This window comes from Cryptomeria japonica, chromosome 2 (genome assembly GCF_030272615.1).
Source record: "Cryptomeria japonica chromosome 2, Sugi_1.0, whole genome shotgun sequence".
Lineage (NCBI taxonomy): Eukaryota > Viridiplantae > Streptophyta > Pinopsida > Cupressales > Cupressaceae > Cryptomeria > Cryptomeria japonica.
In genome coordinates this window covers 488,738,752-488,756,816 of record NC_081406.1, presented here as the reverse complement: position 1 = coordinate 488,756,816, position 18,065 = coordinate 488,738,752, and positions in this window count along the sequence as shown.

Below are 18,065 nucleotides of genomic sequence, written 5' to 3'. Positions count from 1 at the left end.
CAATTCCATGCAATGTTTGTATGGACAATACATGATGCCCTAGGGCTAACACATTTGTGTGGTACGTTATAGTGTTCAAGTTGCGCATGATAATTATAATTATAAAAATTAATAGATTTAATAGAATTATACATTATCTTGTAGGTCTTCAAACAAAGGGAAAATTTGCATGTCCAGTTTGTGGTCCAAAGATGAAATCTCGTCATTCAAAAAGTTTAGGAAAGCAGGTGTTTGATGAGTATAGGCACTTCCTTCACAAAAATCATAAGTACCGGAATACTGAAAAACATCTTTTCAATGGGAAAGAAGAGACTACATCAAAGCCACGAAGAATGACTCCTCACTTATGGAAGTTAGAATATAATAGAATTAATTGTCAAGGTAATGTCATTCCATCTAATGGTTTATGTTTGGAATTTGAATTTTTCTATCATGTTTTGTTTACTGATGATGTAATTGATGATACTGAAGGTCGTCAAGGCATGGATGACCACCTTCCAAAGGGACTAAAAAGTTATCCCAGACAATTCAACAGGTTGCCTTACTATGAGCAGCTACAAATTGTGCATTTGTTTGATACAATGCATATTGGAAAGAATATAACAGAGACATTATGGAAAATATTGGATTGAAGGCGTGACAAAGAAAAAATTGTCAAAATTTGTAGTGACATTGTGGAATCCAATCATGCAATGAAAAATGTCATTCAATCAAATAGCAATGGAGATCAGATTAATATAAGTGCCCTTCCTTCGTTATTAATGGAGCAGCAAAGCAATTCTATAAAAGAAGTCATACAAAAAATTCGATTTCCCATAGGATTTGCTGCGAACATAAACAATCTCATATCAAAGAAGAGTGAATTTGGGCCAGGGATGAAAACGCATGATTGACATACCTTCATTAAGGTAATTTGCATTCTTGTGTATTTACTATATATTTGTATACTGCGCATGTACTTTTCATTGTATTATGTTAGAAAACAATGAAAAGATCATTTTATAATTGTTGCAGTATGTTCTACCTCTATCTCTCCCAGACCACTTCGACAATAATATCAAGCAAGTCATATATGATCTTGGAAAATACATGAGGTAAGTAGTGATGTTTGTTCAATTTGTTGTATAGATATTATATTTGCCATTTGTTTTACTTGTTATGCAATATATTGTATATTATTTTGTAAAGTCTCGTTTATATATTTTTGCATCTTCAATCTCTTTTAGGTGGTTGTCAACTAAAGAAATCCACAAGGAAGATATAAAATATTGGAAGAGAAAAATCCCTCATCTAATGTGTGAAATACAAAAGTTTCTACCTTCAACTTTTTTCAATGCACAAGAACACTACCTCATACACCAAGTTGAGAAGATCGAATTGTGTGGACCTATACACACTAGGTCAATGTGGATGGTTGAGAGGCACTTGAAACTTTTGAAGGCTTTGGTTCGACAAAGAGCACATCCTAAGGGTTCTATGGTGGAGGGATATATGGTATACCAAACTATGGTGTACATTACTGAATATCTTCCTAAGTTTGCAACAAAAATCCACGTAGATCGCATTTGGGATCCCAACCCCATTAATAAATTCGAAGGGGAGAACTTGATGGGGAAAGGTAGATTGAAGAAAGTAAGAGGTAATTATAAGATGTTATTGTAGTAAATTAATTCTTCATCTTCTAAATAAATCAGTTGTAAGTGGTCTATTAATTATTTGTACAGCTGGTCGGGAGTGGGATGCGCTACATTTGTATATTGCAAACAATCTTGATTGGACGATGGTGTGGATTGAACGATGTCAACATTCTGGTCACACATTAAAATGGGATGGTGTCGCTTCATTGGTTAAAGAAGCTCATCGTAATGGAGATTCCAATGTTACACAAAGGGAAATTGATTTAGCATATGGTTTAAGAGATCAACAGGTACGTATAATTTTATTAATCACCCATATGTTTATCAACTCATGATGCAATAATTTTAATATGTTAGACATATTGCAGGTCAAACACCACAAGGCTATGTGCTGTAATGGTCATAAATTTTGCATCAAACAGTTGGATGACACGAAGAAAACTTGTGATTCTAGGATAACTGCAGTCTTTGAGGTGACCAATATTTCATCTAGAAATGACATACATCCTCAAGAGTCTCAAAATCAATACTATGGCATTTTGGATGATATACTTGAGTGTGACTTTAATTCCTTCAAATTAGTTATGTTCGTCATCAAATGGTATAGGCTACGACTGAATAAAAATGATCCTGATAGAACTGTTATCGAACATGATAATGGATTTACAATGGTTAATACAAGGTTGTTTGAACGAGTTGGGGATGAGCCCTATGTTCTTCCAAGTCAATGTGAGCAGGTATTTTACTCGAAGGTTCCACATAAATCGGGTTGGTCATTTGTTGTTAGACATGATCCAAGAGGAAGGCCGATAATGCATAATGTGATGGAAGAAGAAGATACCGAAGAAGTAGAAGATGATATAGATGATGATCACGATCGACAGTTAGTCGATGATGTTCCTGACAGAAATGTACACGAAGAAGAAACTGATGATGATGATGTTGCTGTTGCTGCTGATGATGATGATGGTGATGGTGATGGTGATGGTGATGGTGATGGTGATGGTGATGGTGATGGTGATGGTGATGGTGATCATGATGGTGATGGTGATGGTGATGGTGATGGTGATGGTGATGGTGATGGTGATGGTGATGGTGATGGTGATGGTGATGGTGACGGTGATGGTGATGGCAATGATGATGACAAACACAATGACGACGACAACGATGACGATGATGATGATGATGATGATGATGATGATGATGATGATGATGATGATGATGATGGTCATGATGATGAGTTGGATGAAGAAGAAGATCAATGACATGAATGAAATGTATGAGATGCGATTATTATATTATCTATTTAATATTGATATCTTGATAGAAATTGATTTGACTTATATGGTTACATAAATAATTCATATGTTTTGAATTCTAATGCCATTACTTAATTAATTCATGATGCACCTCTAGCTATGTGATAGATGGTGATTTAAAATACATATGTGATGGATTACATGCTTATGATGATACATGTGACATTTTTTGAACTTTGTGTTTATTTATGGAATGTGGACTACTTATTAGCTATGTGATGGATTACATGTTTATGATGATACATATGTGATTCTTATGATGCTCAATTACATATATGATGATACATATGTGATGCTTATGATGCTTATGATACTGCAGTATTTATTGTTTATCAAATTACAAATGTAATGCTTATGATGCTTATGATACTGCAGTATTTATTGTTTATCAAATTACAAATGTAATGCTTATGATGCTCAATTGTTGGTACAGGAACCTGAACCCCTTTGATGAGGATCCTGCACAGTCTCATGGATCGACAGGTATAAGTCAATACACCTTATAGAAATAATATATTTTTTAAAAATTACAAGAAAAACAAACTTCCTCAGTTTTTCAAACCTCAACATTAGCAGCAAATCTAATACAGTTATCAACACTTGAGGCCCCAGTTGGACTTACTCAAATTTTAATCTCAACATCAACTTTATGGCTGACTTCTTCATCAATATTACCCTCATTTGCAAAATATCTCTCTCATTACCAACTAACTCTCTCATTTGATGGTGCACAGGTATCACCAAATAGGTATTTGTCAGATGTGTCTTCCTTGAGTGAGGGAAATACAGGAATAGAAGAGGAAAGTGAGACATGTAGTAGATCTCAAATAGGGAGATCAACTAGAGGTCAAAAGATTAGAAGAAAATTCAATAAACGCATGGAATTTTTTCTTGCTCAAGGGGGGTCATGTTCTTATGATGATGAGACCAAAGGTGACATTGAGGTGCCCTTGAGGTACAAACATCTACTGAAACAATGTGTACCCAAGGAACTTCCTCCAATAAACACTAATTTTTGTGTTAATGAGAGGATATATTGCATAGCACCTTCATTGTTACATGGTTTGGGCCTATTTTCCATGGATAGCATAAAGGTCTGTTACAACAAAGTTGTTGAATTGATGGAGTTTGTTGGACCTTGTTACAATTATAATGATTGGATGCAGATTGTTCAATATAAAAAAAGTATGCGTAGGTATGCACTGTCAGCCAATTATATACAACAAAAAGATAATGATCAAAGTAAACAAGTGGCTATATACATTGATGGAAGGCCAAAAGCAACAGGGAATGTTGCAGGTTTTATAAATAGTACACGACCTAGGTCAACTAATAAGCAACCCAATTGCATATTTGAGGCACGTGAGGGAAATTGTGTGTTTGTTTGTGCGATAAAATCAATAAGTGCAGGGGAAGAGCTGCTAATCGATTACAATTTGAATCGTATAGATACAAACAAAGTTACTATCATGGGGGTGGTACGTACTCTATATATACCATTTAAGCCAACTTCCAATTAATGAATCCAATAAACCATTGTATTATTAAGTTTTTTTGCTAAGTCTATTGGTTTCATTTTGCTAACATTTTTATATTTTTTCTTTGTCATAGGGCCACATGGATCCACCACATAGCACAGATAGGGGTGTAGGTCTCGACACTTCTACAGAGCAGGTAAACCTCATTGTAATTGTACAAATTAGATAGAAGCAAACTGTTACATTATGATCTTTTCTTGAGTGTTTTGAAGTAATTTTGATAGTGTTAATTATATTCTTGTCATAGACGGATGTTCAGGATAAGGGAAAGGAACCTGCAGTACCTCAGCACCTCCATAGAGATGTGGGGCACTCGACAGTGTTATGCGCTGATGACATCGCACTTAGCGCAAACCCTATACAATTGGTACAAACGAATATTAGAAAAATTAGCCAACAGATTGTTGATTTGGCAACCATAAGCCCTCAGACTGATGAGATAACAGAGAGGGTGCAACTATTGTTGCGGACAGTGGAAAACTTGCATGTAAGCAATAATGAAAGCTTTAATCATAACAAAAGTTCAATAATGGTTTATATTTTTTTCTCTTTTATGTCATTAACTAAAATATGTATGTGTTGTTTTTACAAAAAATTATAAGGGCTCATCATGCTGGTGGCGATGATCAGGGTATTGCAGGTAGTTCAGGTGATGACCATGTTCTATATATTAAAACCACTCCTTTGGACTTGTGAACTTGCTTTTTTAATGTTTTATATATTTAATGTATTACTCTTCAGGTGCTGACATGGGTCTGAGGTCGACCCCAACTATATTGCCGACTGCAATGTCAGCAACACATAGCATGCAGACATCATCTGTTGCACTGGCTCATGTTGACCTACCCACTGGTGGTAGATCCCTCTTTTTCTCTCTCTTTCGTTGTGTGTTTATTACCCTTGAAGTGTTCTTTCTTGGAGGCATTTCATATGGATTCATTTACTATGGTAGGAGATGCACATGAGGATGCGCCAGAGGTGACTACTGGTGATAACATACCATCATTTCCTGGATCTTCCCGTATTGCTAGTATGGGAATGTTGCAGGCCACATTGGTGGTGAGCAATGAAGAATTGATTCCCTTGAAGATACAGAAGGTTTCGGGTACTTTAAAATTATTATTATATATAGTCTAATTGTAATTTACTTACTGATCACTCATTTTGGACTAATGATCCCATGTTTTTTTGCAGGAAATGATATTTTTTATAAAAATCTTAATGACATTACATTGCAGATATTTGGGCCCCCCATACATAAAAGGTGGAACATCATACATGAACTAACCCTTATCCACTATTTTGATTTCATATCATTGCTAGAATAGTTTTCCTTTTATCCATTTCTTGAACTATATCAAAGGTAGCTTCAGTTTCTTTCTAAATCTAACAGGTTTGTTTTTGCTTTAAAGGTGGAATGACCAAGAAAAAAAGTTAAAAGATGAACTCACAAACCGTATGGTAGGGTTGTTTGGAAATGACACATTCGACAAGACTAAGCTCCTGGAAAAAGCTGGCACATACTAAAGTATGTGAGGGACCAATACAGGACACATTTAGAGAAGAACGTAAAGTATGAGCATCCCCCATGACTGCAGAGAGGGAGTGGAAGGACTTGATTTTGGATGCAAAGGAGAGAATTGAAAAGAAAAAAGGAAATACACCACCAGACGCTAGAAGAAGGTATGTGATACTATTAAGAATGTGAATATGTACTAATTATTCATTATATTTATATAATCTAACATATTTCAAACTTTTCATAGATTGAGTGACACATCAAAGGCAACCAAGGCAAGACAAGAAAAGCATGGGCAACACAAACTCGGCTCTGGTGGTTATATGAAACTTGCCGCATGAATTGTAAGAATCAGTAATTTAAGTATCCCATCAAAATATTTATAAATTGTAAACAATTTTTTTTTTATCAATTAATACAAGCAAAATTCGCAATACTAAGCAAAAATGCAGGGCTCTGAATTCAATAGAGCACCCACAGAAGATGACAAGAGAATTGGCTACCAACAAGGCTATATAGCCATGGCTAAATGGCTATGAGAATTGAGTGGGAAAACACGAGATTCTGATGCATCTGTCACAATGGTAAATAAGCTAAATGAAAATTATTTCAAATTGAATACTTAACCAATAATCTATTTGATGTTAAGTTTCAACATAAAGTGACTATATTTTTTTTAAATAAGCAAGCAATGATAACATTGCGCATGACATTGGAATGTAGCATGATAATCATGGAATAGAACCTGTACATGAAGGTCTGGATGTGCATCCTAGTAGTGGAGGTATTCATTTGCTATTCAAATTTTTTTATGTAATTATTAATACAATTAAACATCTTAAATTGAAAATTAGTGTAGTAATTAATGTAGCCTTTATTGTTAATATTTTAGAGCATGTAGTCTGTGGTAACCAAGTGGAGCATGATCTAGGTAGACAACATCAGGAATGTGATGTTCCCCAATCAGGTAAAGAGGACCACTGTTATTCCTTTAAACAAATTTAATTGCAATTGGTGTATTGATTAATGTAACATTTCGTATTTCAACTCCAGAGGATCTAGAGGGTGTTCAGCATGTTGAGGTTGAGGCTAGACAAAATGATGTGGAAGATGATGTGGCCCCATCAGGTAAAGAGTGTAATGGTTGTGTTCTTTAAATTAATGAAATACTTGTAACAATAATAAAAAAATGTTTTGAATTTAGCCCAATTCTTTGTTATTGCAGAGGACCCCCCTTTGGTTCAGCATCCTCGTCCTTTGTATAGGACTAGGCATAAATCAAGAGCACGAGAAGAGGGCAGAACATCCGAAGATGGGGGAAATGATGAAGAGACGATGCTCCACTTAGACTTTAAATAGCTTCAAAAAAAAAACAAAGAAAGAAATGATTGTAATCTACCTTATTTGATAATGACTGATTTTTATGTGTTAATGAATGTAATTATGTGCTAATGAATGTTCATGAATGATATGTGTTGATGATTATTGATGAATGTTGCATGTTAATGAATATTATGTGATAATGAATGAATGTTATATTTTAATAATGGATGAAAGAATGAATGAAAGAATGAATGAATGTTAGATGTTAACGGGGAATTTAGAGTGATGTTAGGGGGGGGGAGAGAGGGGCCAAATGAGCTTCCACCTTCACATGGTTGGCCCTATTAAGTAGATAATATTAAACTATTCTCGAAACAAAGCGAAGCTCAATAAGATAACACACTTTTCAATATTTCATTATGTTGCACAGTTAATCTTATTGAAAAATGTACATATATTGAATCTTAATTCCAGGGTCCAATAGAGCCAACACAAACAACACCATGGTGCGACTGCAAAAGTTGTGAATATGCCTCATCATGAATAAAGCTGAATTAGTGCATTCTCTGTAAAATCTCAAATGCTCTATACTTTGGAAGTTTTGAAATTTTCATGATCATATCGGTCCCCTGCCTAAAAGCTTTTTTCCTTGATTTGTTTGTGATACACATTGAGAGATTTTTGTTTTCCTTTTATTTATGCATTTCTTAACCATTCTCCACATGCTTCCCATTCTTATTTAGATTGTTGTATTTTTACATATGTTGGAATCTGTAGTTCCACGTACATGTTTTCTATGTTCTTTGTAACTGTATGAAAAGGTGTAAAATGTGGGTATAGTCTAAAATCTTGATTACCAACAAGCTATTGTTGTTTAATAGTTCCAATGTTTGTATTAATTGAAACAGTTTAACCCTTTTAACATGTTTCATAGCAAACCTGCACTTTGTATGCAATCTTATTGTTACAGTTCAATTACTGAGGTGATGTGATTTTCAAAAGTATTCCGATGAAAACAAAATTGGTTTTCATTTATGTATTTTATTAAAATTTTAGAGTTTCCTCATGAATATTTAAACTTAGAAGGATTTAAAAATTCAATACAAGAGTACTGGACATAATTTCTGGAGATAGAACTGAAACTCTCTCCCATGACTTCAAATTGTTTCCATGCTCTCTAGGCTAGTAGCTTTCAGACACAAAACATAGGTCTTCTAAATTCTGTCCCAACATTAATTAGTTCCTTTCTCTTCTTTTTCATCCTTTTGGAAAGAGAATTGGAAATTGTTAGGAACGAACATCTTCCTAGGTGATTTGTTAAAATACAATGGGGAACTCAATCAAATTTTAATTCACTTCATTTTAAGTTATTATCACAATTCATTGATTATACTTACAAAAGGCTTATATTTCCAAGGTAAAATATCAGTATCTTTCTTGGGTGATATTAGATAGCAGGGTCTCTTGGCTTAGACAAAATCACCCTCTCATTGTATTCAAAGTAGAAGCGTAGCAAAGCTATATGCATCAATCGTTAAACAATAAACAAACACAAGCTCAAAAATTGTGTTACCAAGTACGCTTGGAACCTAGCCTATAACTAACTAGTTCATACTAGATATTGTTTGGGTATGGTATTCAATTCTATTAGAATCTACAAAATAAATATTATCCTAGAAATTAATGTAAGTGATAACATTTTTAAAATTGTTAAATATAAATGATAATAAAATCAAAATAGCATAACATAGTTGATTTCATAAGAGAGAAAATGAAAAAGTTCACAATATCTTCACTCGATATCCAAGATTTTTAATCCATGAGGATGAAGATGAGCATGAGATAGAAAACCAAAAGACAAGGAATTGTTTATCCATGTTTCCAAATTTTTGAGGATAAGGAAAAAACCATAATCCTATGAAAGAAGGAGAATGTGCAAGTCATTATCTCAAGTTAAAAGAAATTACTTAAGTAAACTAAACAAACAAATGCAATATCATACTTACGATAAAACATATCCACTTGGTGAATAAAATGGTACATTGGCACACCCCCTTAAGTGCAATTGAGGTAAGAAGAAATGGGTCACAAGGTTAGGTATCCATGTAAAATATGAAATAACCCCAAATTATAAAGAGAGTGTACCCTCTCGAAGTAGAGACTATAAAATCCATAGGACAAAACTCCATCCCAAGTGACATATGTGAAGGATAATATAGACCCACCCCATCCCCTAAAGTTGGTGCCTCCACAAAGAAGAGAGAAAAGCAATGCAAAATGTTGAATGGTGAATGTTGTAGTAGGTTCATTTGCAACAAATGTTGCACCTTCCTTTCACAATATGGAAATCTTGAGTTGTCAAATTGTTGAATTCCCATTCAAGTGGAATGTAGAAAGGAATTTAGATGTATGGTTTTTGAAGCGACTCATGTGTCTTGATGTTGATGTTAAGCTGTGATTGTTCCATAGAAGATTCAGGGACTACAATCATTGAAGTGTGAGACCTTAATTAATGTGAAATAGAATGTGTCATGTTGCATGATATGGTGGGGATAGAACAAGTGAATTTACAATGGGAGACGATGTAACTCGATGGGCATTGTCATCAATGAGAAGACAAATATTCTCAATTGTTTCATCAATATTTGAAAGGTGAGAGTCCACAAACAGATGTGAAATGTTTAAGTAGGCCTCCCAATGAAGTGGATCTCATAGACACAAAGAATCCTATATAGAGAATCATTGAGAGCCCTTAAAGAAGCAAATTTGAACTTTGATGAAGCAATACATGATGGAGGAATATCTTGCAAGAGGAAATCAAAGTCATTATGGTGTCATCTAGATCTAAAATGTGGAATATCACACTTAGGATAAAACATATCCAAGGTAAATAAAATATTACATTGAAAGGCTTCTTTGGTTGCTCTAAAAGTGGTGCCTTATGAATTATGTTCTTGGATACTAAATTTTCCAAATTCTGGGCACTCTTGATAGCTTCTCGTAGAGATTGTGAATCGAAGGCTTTAACCAAACCTTTCAATGGTTTCTGTTGATGTGTTTTTTATGCACTATGCAACACAAAATAAAATACTAAGTATTCTATCCTCTCTTGAACAAAATCCTCCCAAGTGCTAAACTATGTGATCAAATGGGATGACTCCAAGATTCCAATAGTCAAGTCTTGACTTTATATTGCAGATAGACTCAATAATTGTGATGTGATATCTACTGGAATCACAAGGGGGACTTACGTTGCTTGGGTCAAGACCTATCCATTCTCATGTTTCATGATTGATTTACACTCCATGATTTAGGTCATCCTTGAGCAACATCTCGACTTAGCCAAATTTTGTTTTTTGTACCCTAATTCTTTAATTTTGACCCCTTACAAGCATTGCCTTAGTTTTATTGGAATTCTTGCTTCTCTAGCATGGGCACATTTCTAGGGATCATTCGCACAAATTGCTCTTGATGAGCAAGCTAGTATCATGACTATGACTTAAAATTTTTTTTAACTTAGTCAAATTATCTCCTCCAAACTTCTATGAGTTCATCACCTTCATTCTTCATCATTTGGATGTCTTTTGTCATTGGAAGGTAATTCTTGACCACCATACCTCAATATTGACCTATGCTACCCTAAAACTCTAGAACCTAGTCATGTTTACAATTGAGATCTTGGTGACTTGATCACTTAATATAGCTTAATCATGCAGGTCTCATCTAACTTCGACTCCAACACTTAAGCAAATCAACCCTAGCAACCAAGTACTTTGGGAAATATCTTGCAACTTGACAACATGGGTAATGATGGAGGAATGGAAGGTGAGACCTATAGAGGTGAGAGAGAGAGAGAGAGGGTGAGAGGAAGAGATAATGACCTGGAGAGGGTAGAGAAAGAGAAGTAGAGAGGGAGAGAAGAAGAGAGGGATGGAGAAAGAGACCTAGAGAGGGGAGAGAGAAGAGAGATAGTAGAGAGGGATACAGAAGAGAGATAGAAGAGAGATACCAATGTCAATCTTTTTCTATAAAAATAAAATTTTTGAAAAATCGGCCTATCATCAAAATTTTGACTCCAAAGGGTAAAATTCTGATAGAGGAGTGTCATCGGATGCACAGCATCCTCGTTGGAACTCTCCTGGAGGCTGTCGTAAGTCAGATGCACAACATCCTTGTCGGAACTCTCCTGGAGGCCGTCCTAATTACAATGGCCTCCAGGAGAGTTTTGACAAGGATGTTGTGCATCCGATGACACTTCTCTATCGGAATTTTACCCTTTGGAGTCAAAATTCTGATGATAGGCCGAGATCACGACGGTATTCTTTCGGGGTATGAGCATCCATGGTAGTCGTCGGAAAGGTTGGAGGTGATGTCAGAATTGCGACGACCACAAGGATAGTCAGAACTTTTGACACAAAGTTTTCGATGACTTTTTTTGTTGGTAGTGCGATGAAATTGTGTCAGAATTCCGATGATTTGCCGTCGAAATTTTGACTCGAATGTACTAGTGTGACATTTTTCTTTTCTTTATGATAGGCAAAAAATCTATTGGTTACAAAAGATGTTATCAAGATTGTTGATTTTGGTCTTGCACGAGAGGTCTTCTCAAAGCCACCATTTACAAAATATGTATCAACATGATGGTATAATGGTCTTGGTTGCATTTGTTTGGTCATTTTATCTGGAATTTTATATTTTGCATTGGGACCATCTGGTAGCCTCTTTATAGGTCATAGACTCATAATTGATTGTGGTTGTTGGTTGTCTCTCCATATTAGGTATTGAGCTCCTGAAGTCTTGCTACAGTCCTCTTCCCATGGTTCAGTTGTAGGTGAGTTTTATGTCCAAAGAAACTTAGATGAACATGCAATGTTCATCACACAACCTAACATTTGCTCCTTGTTATTTTACAGACATGTGGGCTATGAGAGCTATCATGGTTGAGCTATTTACTCTTCACCCTCTTTTTCCTGGGTCCACGTAGAATATTTGGAATGTTAAGTTTGTTATGGTTTTTCAAAAATTACATTTTAGTTTCCATGGGAGACGTCCTGTTTTAACTTGGTTCTAAGGCAATGAAGATTTGCTTACTTGAATATGGTAAATTTTTTATATAGTTTCTTGACTGTCGATGCAATGAAGCAGATGAGATGTACAAAATCTACAGTGTAATTGGTAGTCCTAATAATCAATCTTGGTCTGAAGGTTAAAGACTTGTTGATTCTATCAAGTATCAATTCCCATGGGTTGGGATTAAAATGGAGTTGTTCATTTGAAAGAGAAAGAGGGAACCTTCACACGGTGGCCACTAAAATATTTGGAAAAAATGACATAGTTGATCATGTTTACCATGTACTAGTTGTTCAAAAACTTGGCTCACTTCTTTATGCAGTATTTTAAATGTGTTGTTCAGGGGTCTTAATTATCATGGTGTATTTGAAAGAGTTTGAAACTCTTAGACAACTTTGAGATTTTTTATTATATTTACATATATACTCTTAGACAACTTTGACATCTTATAACCTGATATATATATATATATATATATATATATATATATATATATATATATATATATATATATATATATATATATATATATATATATTTATTTATTGCAGATTACCTTTATTTATCATGATGTCGAATCAATCTTTTAATTCTAGAGCATGTTGTAGCTTGTTCATATATTTAATATTTTTATTTGTTTTTATGTTTTAGTTCAAGTTTAATATTATGTTATTTTTGTATTATTAAATTTATGGTATTTAATAAATTATTCATATCATGACTATATTTACTACCAATTAATGGAAACTAGTAAATAAAAAATGACTAAATATACTACCAATGGATGGAAATCAGTGAATAAAAATGATTAAATATAGTACCAATTGACAAAAATTAATGATTATAATGATTAAATAAATGACCACTTAACAACAATCAATGACTAAAGTAATGACTAAATATATGATTAAATAAATGACTACCATGACTAAATAAATGACCAATTAATAACAATCAATGATTAAATATATGACTAAATTAATTATTAAATATATGACTAAATAAATTGTTGGTCCTCACAACTAGAATGGCAACTAGGCAATAAAACACAATTCAGAGATTGAAAATCCTTGAATAGCTAGCTTTCCTGTAGCAAAGGCCCATTTACTTATCGACCAGGGACGTAAACTTAAAATGGGCCAGCACTGTATGTGCACCAAGTTCATATCCCAACCATTCTATATTACTGCAGGAAAGGAAATTCTTTGAAGTAAACATGCAAAATCAAAATGAACTAATGCTTAATCAGATTTCACAACTAGAAATAACTTAAGAAACTACTACTAAATGATAATGTTCTAGCAAGCAAATAGAAACTACTCTGTCATTGTGGTTGTAGGAACAGACACAGGAATTGTTTCCAATGGCTGCAGGAATAGACAATTGTTGAAACAACAACTATTGCAAGATGGAAACTAACTGGAAAACACAAATGATTTCTCACCAAGTGGGCCCCCCTTGAGTGAGTATATCCAGAACTTTCAGATTACAATTATTAAGCTTAAAATCACATTGATCTTTTTATTCCAAATCAACTATGAAAATACATAAGTACTGAAAGACTGAGTATTAAAAATACTATGGTCGTTCTCCTCTATCTCTGAGAGGAGAGAGAGACCCCTTTATTTATATGGAAACTTATAACAGATTCCTAACTGATCAACCACATTCCTATGGAATAGCAAACATGTTTTATTAAACAAAAGAAGAAGTCAACACAAAAAAATAGAACAAGATATGTCCCGCAGCTAAGAAAATATAGCATGACTTGCTTCCTAGATCTAAGCTCCACTAAGAATAGTTATAAATGTCTCATAAATCATTCTGTTGAAGAACCGGTCAAGTGGCTTTGATCTCCCTTAATGCATCTTTTCTTTGACTGGGTCTGCATTGTGGCTACATGCTTGGTGCTTCTTTAAACTGCCACTTAGTCTTTCCTTCTCCTTTGCTGACCCTGCACCATGATGTTAACGTGCACAACAAACGTGTGTATATACTAATGCTAACATGATATAAATTAAACCATACTTAAGATTGATTTAGATATTTCTATAGATAAACCATTCTAAAAACCATTATATGACAACCTTAAGTATCACACAAATCAGTTCCAGAAACACTTAAAAGGTATCAACTAGGAGAGTATCCTGATCCAAATATCATCTAATCACAAGACCTAGGAAGGAATATTATAACAAAAATCTATCAAAATAGAGCCATTATTTAGGCTCATCATAAATCACTACCATGACTAAATAAATGACAAGTTAATAACAATCAATGACTAAATTAAAGACTAAATTAACAACTAAATCAATGACTAAATCAATGACCAAATCAATGACTAAATCAATGACCAAATTGATCAATCAAAACAATCAATAAATTAATTAAATAGTTGAGTCATAAATTTGGTCATGTTATAAATGACCGGCAATAAACTACTAATGATCACGTGAACAAGATTAGTCATTTATATGCAATTTTTAGCATTTTTTAAGTCATATATTGTTGGTTTTGTAGTAGTGAAAGGAACAAGAGATGTAAATGTAAACATTTTAAAGGTCACAGTAACATACATATTGCTTATGAAGACAAAATAGATGGAGTTGTCCATCTAAAAGAGAAAGAGTGAACCTTCACATGGTGGCCACTAAAATATTTGCAAAAAATGACATAGTTGATTATGTTTATCATGTACTAGTTGCTAGACATCTTGGCTCACTACTTTATGGGCTATTTTGAATGTGTTGTTCAAGGGTCTTCATTATCATGATGTATTTGAGAGAGTTGGAATATATATATATATATATATATATATATATGCATTTTATTTTTTATTGCAGATTACCTTTATTTATCACGATGTTGAATCAATCTTTAAATTCTAGCATGTTGTAGCTTATTCGTATATGTAATATTTTTATTTACTTTTATGTTATAGTTCAAGTTTAATAGTATGTTATTTTTTCATTATAAAATTTATGGTATTTAATGAATTATTCATATCATGACTATATTTACTACCAATTACTGGAAACTTGTAAATAAAAATGACTAAAAATACTACCAATGGATGGAAATCAGTGAATAAAAATGATTAAATATACTACCAATTGACAACAATTAATGATTACAATGACTAAATATATGACTAAATTAATATCTAAATATATGACTAAATTAATGACTAAATATATGGCTAAGTAAATCACTACCATGATTAAATAATTGTCCAATTAACAATAATCAATGACTAAATTAATGACTAAATTAACGAGTAAATCAATGACTAAATCAATGACCAAATTGATCAATCAAAACAACCAATAAATGACTAAAATAGTCTAGTCATAAATTTGGTTGTCTTATAAATGACCGACAATAAACTACTAATGGTCATGTGACCAAGATTAGTCATTTATATGCAATTTTTAGTAGTTTTTTAAGTCATATATTGTTATTTTTCTACTAGTGTACTTTATTGATGTGTTACATCCAAAATGACTTCATTATCCAACAACCAATATGACCTTGTAGACCAATTGGGAAAGACACATGCACTCATTTTGATCCTTGAACTTTCACGCATTTCACCTTCACATAAAGCTATTTTGGATAAAATCTTGCAAGAGACATATGTTCCTACCAATCTAAATATGGACTACTTTCAAGCCATGTGGGACATATTTCTACCCCTCATTTCCTTACATTCACCAAAGCAATTGACGCATCTTCAAAACAACCACATAATGCACCATTTCACATTGAAGTTTTCCTCCATAAACACTGCATAAAATGAGTCTTGATTTATGGAGGAGTAGATCCCAATATTTGTAATTTTAAAGTTGTCCTAGCATTGGGATTATCTTAAAACATTATAGATTCTAGAAAAATTATCACTATAAGAGCATATGATGATGAAGAATCCTCTTCAAAAGGAACAATCATTCTAGCTCTCCAAATTAGGCCAATAACAAAGGATGTGGTTTACCAAGTCCTTGATCTAGATCTCACATATAATATAATTTTGGGACGACCATGGATACATGCAATGAAAGCAGTGTCTTCAACCTATCATCAATGTATCAAGTTCCCACATAATGGAACCGAAGTAACAATAAAAAGGTGATCAAAATCCATACATGTATTGCAATAATATTTGACAAAACCCTAAAATAGTAGTCCCTATAAATTGGGAAGCTAATCCATCTTCAACATATATTAATCTAGAATTTGCACTAAAAGCTTTCACCTCAAAGCAAGCAGAGCTCAAAGGGAAATTCAAGGACAAAGGCATGGGAGAATACAATCTAAATCAAACCATGTATCTAAGGAAACTAATGGACTCCCCTAACATTAATGGTAGACCACATCTTTCAAAGTTGATATCAATAATCATCATAAAATGGGATCCCGTTATAATGGTGAAAAATTAGGGTTTCCACCACTAGATGTAGCAGAAACCACTAATTTTAAGCTTAGGAGCCACTACATTAAAGAGGGGTGAACCCAAGAGATATAGCCACAAATTAGAAAAGAATAGGGTTGAGAATTCTACTAGATTCACTAGATTAAGTATCGGTACTCTCTTTTAAGTTGAATTGTTGAAAAGCTGAAATTAGGGTAAATAAGTTGGAATCAAAGTAATTATGTGCAAACAGTGAGATACATTTGTCAGATCGAGCCATGATCCTAGATCTGAGTAATATTAAGAGTATTTATATTTGTTCTTAGAAGGAGCTCCTGAAATGTTGGGACCAGAATGCTCATTGCTCTGGTCCTCTGCACTTAATTTCATTGTCCAAAGGGGAATCTATTCATCTCTGTAAATAAATCCAATTCTGAATATCACAGCTCTGTACCTATTCCTGAACACACTAGAGAAGGGAAATAGGTTGGGGATAGGGGGTTGCCTAATTAAAACCCTAGTTTAGGAATTAACATTGAATGGAATATTACAAATACTAAAATAAATAATGGAAAGTTATACCTCAGATCTACAATTGTTGATAACAATGCTTTGCTTCTTGAATGTAATCGCATATGTTGTATGAAATGGCATGAACACAACAAAATCCTAATCAAACACACATGGTTTCACATGAATGATGTAATTTTGCCCCTCTAAGGTTGAATGAAGAAAATGCAGCCTTTAAGATTTCTGAAAATGCTTGGTTATGAATGCTTCACAAATGCAAGAATTCTAGATTGATCGCTCGGAGTCTTGGATTGAAATGAATTGATTAATATCTTTATATATGAGATCCTAGGTCAATTTACCAATTAGGCCGACCTCCAACTATCTGTTGAGCCACCAGTTTCATTTCTCGCCTGAGAGAAAGGACCTAACTCACTATAAAATAGGTCTTGACCAAGGGGGGCCAAGGCACTACCACCCTGGTCCTCCTCAATTAGGACCTCAATAAGCCCCAAGGAGAAGGGTATCCCTCCAAAAAATAATTTGGTAGGTCCACATGACATCAAAAATGGATTTAAGGCACTAAACAGACCCACATAAGAGATCACGAGAAGACACGCTAAATTAGGGGAACAAACATGATGTGTAAATTGGCTCAGTGATAATTTATGATGCTAAATTTAGCCCCCACTTTAATGGGAGTATGAGCCTATGCAAATAATCATGGTAAAGTAGACA